Below are 4,278 nucleotides of genomic sequence, written 5' to 3'. Positions count from 1 at the left end.
GCCAGCCCTACCTGAATTTCTCCCTCTCCTTTGTGCTGCTGCAACAGCGACCCGATTCTGACTCGTGCTCTGTAGCCGCGTGGCTACCTTCCAATCTCTTCTAAGATAAGTAAACTCCTGGAAGGAAAAAAACAGGGCCCATTTACCTTTGAGTGTCCCCAGGGCTAGCCAGTGCCCTGCAGAGAAGAAGCCACAGTCAGCAAGTGTGGAATCTGGAAAGCTCTCGGAGGAATCTTCGCCAGGCTCAGGTGCAGAGACCGGACTGGGGGTTGTTATTTAGCTTCTCAGAGCCTCCATTTCTGCAGAGGACTGGAAAAATGGTTTTTCCTCACAGGCTGGCAGAGAGAAGGCAACCAGTGTAAACTGAAGACGGTATTTGATAAACGAGGGTCCCCCTAAGTGAAAGCAGGACGGGCTGTTAGGTGTTAAGGGCCTGTGAAACAATCCCCTCCCCAGGGCAAGTGGCAGGGACAGGGCTGGTCCAGAATCACTGAAGGCAGGGTGCCTGGCTTGGGACGAGAGAGGCCCATCTTCCAGCAGGGCAGAGGGCCGGGAGTGCTTTCATGGTATCCTGTCCACCGATGCTCAAGGCCCCTGTGCAGTTGGGCTTAGGAACAGCCAAGCTTCATCCTTGCTTCCCAGCCCCAGCTGTTCTTCCCCCTTCCCTCTGTTCCAGCCATTTACTTGGGCTCTTCCTAATGGGCCAAGGTGACAGGGCAGCAGCAGCCACCCCAGGAGAGCCCGGCACTGAGCACGGGTGCACATGCATCTAGCCCTTGTGTGCCAGAGCCATAATGTGGCCTCAGCCTTGGGGGCACAGATTCAGTGTCTCAATGTGGAAAGGTTCTTCTGATGTGTGCTTTTTTTTTTTTTTTTTTTTTTTTTTTAGATGCATAGAAAGGCTTTATTTGCAGCAGAGGAGGAGTTTAATCAAAGAGGCCAAATCTCATGTCATCGTCTGACTCTTCAGACTCCTCCTTCTTCTCATCTTTCTTCTCTGCTCTATCAGGGGAGTGGGGAGCCTGGGGCAGCAGGGATGGCCACAGCCGGCGGGAATGCTGGCAAGCTTCCCAATACCCTGGGCAATCATATCCTCAATGTTCTTTCCATTCAGCTCACTGATAACCTTGTTGAGTCGGTCGTCGTCTGCCTCTCTGCCCACGCTGTCCAGGATCTCCTTGATGTCCTTGGCACTGGGGGAGGGGTTACCCCCAGGGCAGCCAGCAGGTAGGAGGCAATGTAGTGCATGTTGGTGGCATCTGCAGTGGCAGCAGCAGAGAGATCTCACGCGTGCGACTTCAGTGGCATCAGGGAGGAAAGGCTTTTTTTTTTTTTTTTAAACTGATCTACCCTGAATTGAGTTTTATTGAAATCAAAGGTAGTATTCTGGCCAGGCACGGTGGCTCATGCCTGTAATCTTATCACTTTGGGAGGCTGAGACAGGTGGCTCATGAGGTCAGGAGTTCGAGACCAGCCTGGCCAACCTGGTGAAACCTCATCTCTACTAAAAATACAAAAATTAGCTGGGTGTGGTGGCAGGCACCTGTAATCCCAGGTACTCGGGAGGCTGAGGCAGGAGAATTGCTTAAACCCAGGAGGCAGAGGTCACGGTGAGCCGAGATCACGCCATTGTACTCCAGCCTGTGAAACAGAGGGAGACTCTGTCTCAAAAAAAAAAAAAGGTAGTATTCCTATTTGAGAGATTAAAAAAATAAAATCAAATTGTAGAAGCAATCATCATGAGATAAACCAGTAAAGAGGCCTGCTCAGATCATACCAGAGCAGACACCAGTTTTTACCCCAGCCCACATGAAGATGTTTTTATTCAATACAAACAGTAGCAAAGACAACACAATGGACACAGAATGAGAACATAAGTGCACTTGAATTTTTTGTGAGTTCTGGCTAGGCTCTGACAAGCCTATCATTCTTTTCTTACCAGGTGAACAGAAATCATCTGCTAATGCCAGAAACATTAAAACCCCTAATTCAGCTGGAAATAACTATAATTGAGGGCCTTCTTATTGGCTACTTGTTTCCCAATTTAGGGTTGCCTACCAGGTTAATTTCAACATAACAAAAGGTGTCATCTAGCTGGCTACCTCACACACTGTTGACAGGGGCAGGTTTTTGTATTTTTTTTTTTTTTTGTAGAGAGAGGGTTTCACCATGTTGGTCAGGCTGGTCTTGAACCCCTGACCTTGTGATCTGCCCCCTTGGCCTCCCAAAATACTGGGATGACAGGCGTATGCCACCATGCCTGGCCAACAGGGGCAGGTTTAATGAGTTTTGTGCTCAGATCGCTGGGCCTCCTGGCTGCTCTTGTCCATCTCTGCACCTTGGTCCTGAGCATTCTGAGACTCAGTCAGCTGAGGATAAAAGGGACCTACCAGCCAGTTGAGGGGTGTGTTGTTAACAAGATAATCCATCACGTCAGCTAAAGATTTCTCCATTTTCTGCAGCTGCCCCCTGCTGGAAGTGAGGAGGCTGTCAGACACTCCTTAAAGGAGGCAGCACTGCGGAACACCGAGTAGATGTCGCCAGCCACCACCCCTATTGCGGGGCCTGATCTCGGACGTTCTGCTGTCAGCCTTAGATGTTGAACAGGAGGGTGTGGCACGTGGTCTGCAGCTGCTGAGTCAGGCTCTGGGCAGTAGCAAGAGTTTGTGACTCGATGTGCTCAGCACAGTGGACTCATCAGTATCATCGCATCCAGTGCTCCTTCTCCAGTCCACCCAGGTGAAGCAGAGCTTATCCTGAGCGTCCTGAACTTTCTGATTGGCACTGTGCACGTTCTTCCTGGCAAATTCAATCAGGTGAACAGCAGAATGGCGATGAGAAATGGTCTCTTGGCTTTTTTGCTTAGCTTCTTTAACCCTGCTGAGAGCCTACTGGTAGGCACAGACGCAAAGCTTGGTAGACGGGGATCCCACTCTAACAGAACAGCTTGGCTTCTGAACCATACTGAATCCTTCAACTTTTCTTGCTTCTTTTTCTAGTTCTTCCTCAGTGAGAGGGAAGTACCACTCTACCAACAGCTCTGATTTGGTGAGTGCATTTTCCACGCCACTGCTCACGAGCTGCATCAGCCGACTCCCCAGGACTGTGTTAATGCTGCCACTGACCACAGACTTGGTCTTTCCACACTGCCAGTCACCGTCCCTTTGCTCTTGTCTGTCACCCCTGTGATCATGCTGGCCACGGAATCCTTAGGCCCAGTTGCAGTAGTCATCACAGCATCTTTGGCCCGAGTCACAGCACCCTGGGCATTTTCAACAACCTCAGTCCTTTCTAGCCCCCTATGGCAATAGGTATCAGCAACTGGAATTTGAGGCTCTAGCTTCTGGATGATGCGCAGAGCACCAGTCATGGCCACCAAGGTGATGGTCTTCACGCCCTTCTCTGCCATCTCACACACAGACTTCAAGTAGGGATACTGGTCCTTTGTGCTGACATGGGCTGAGGACATGAGCTCATACGTGGAGCTCACCAAGGGCAGGTTGACCACCTGAGCCACCACACTTGGCTGTGGATCACCTGCAACAGATGCCATTTTTCTTTTATTTTTTAAAGATGGGGTTTCACCATGATGGCCAGGCTGGTCTTGAACTCCTGACCTCAGGTGATCCACCCACCTTGGCCTCCCAAAGTGCTAGGATTACCGGCGTGAGCCATTGTGCCCAGCCTGGATGCCATTTTTCTTCCTGGAAAAAGAAATCAATGGACAGCAGTGAAAGGCGAAGAGCAGGCACGCCCCAAAGCCCAATGCGCTTTCTTAACCAGGGAGGACTCAGTCCCAACTGGAAGGCCATTCCTCTACCCTTTCACCCATTCATTAACAAGTGTTTATTAAGCATCTAGATGGGGCAGGCCCTGTTCTATGGGGCACAGCCTGCTTTTAAACAGGTGAACAAGCAGTCCTGGTGTTAGCCCCATCCTGCCCTCCCTTGTGCTGTTCCCTCCCATTGGATTCCTCGACCTCCAGGCCCTGCAGCAGCTTTAAGCAACGGCTTTCTCTTCCCCTCCAGTCCCCCACCACAGATGGAGTCTGGCTCTGCCGCCCAGGCTGGAGTGTAGTGGTGCAATCTTAGCTCACTGCAACCTCCACACACCGACTTCAAGCAATTCTCCCGCCTCAGCTCCCAAGTAGCTGGGATTACGGGTGCGCGCCACCACGCCCAGCTAATTTTTGTATTTTCAGTAGATACAGGGTTTCACCATGCTGGCCAGGCTAGTCTTGAACTCCTGACCTCATGATCTGCCCACCTTGGCTTCCCA

General features: G+C 51.0%; 2 pseudogenes; both read right to left on the bottom strand.

Moving 5' to 3' along the window:
- Nucleotides 1-860: 860 nt before the first annotated feature.
- LOC116547957 lies at nucleotides 861-1,263 on the bottom strand (annotated as a pseudogene).
- A 974-nt stretch (nucleotides 1,264-2,237) lies between these two features.
- Nucleotides 2,238-3,553, bottom strand: LOC116547956 (annotated as a pseudogene).
- Between the last annotated feature and the right edge of the window lie 725 nt (nucleotides 3,554-4,278).

The sequence above is a fragment of the Sapajus apella genome, unplaced genomic scaffold (genome assembly GCF_009761245.1).
Source record: "Sapajus apella isolate SASKATOON/1434 unplaced genomic scaffold, GSC_monkey_1.0 scaffold5749, whole genome shotgun sequence".
In the NCBI taxonomy this organism is placed as follows: Eukaryota; Metazoa; Chordata; class Mammalia; order Primates; family Cebidae; genus Sapajus; species Sapajus apella.
Note: the sequence above shows the minus strand (reverse complement) of the source record. Positions and strands in the feature narration are given on the sequence as shown.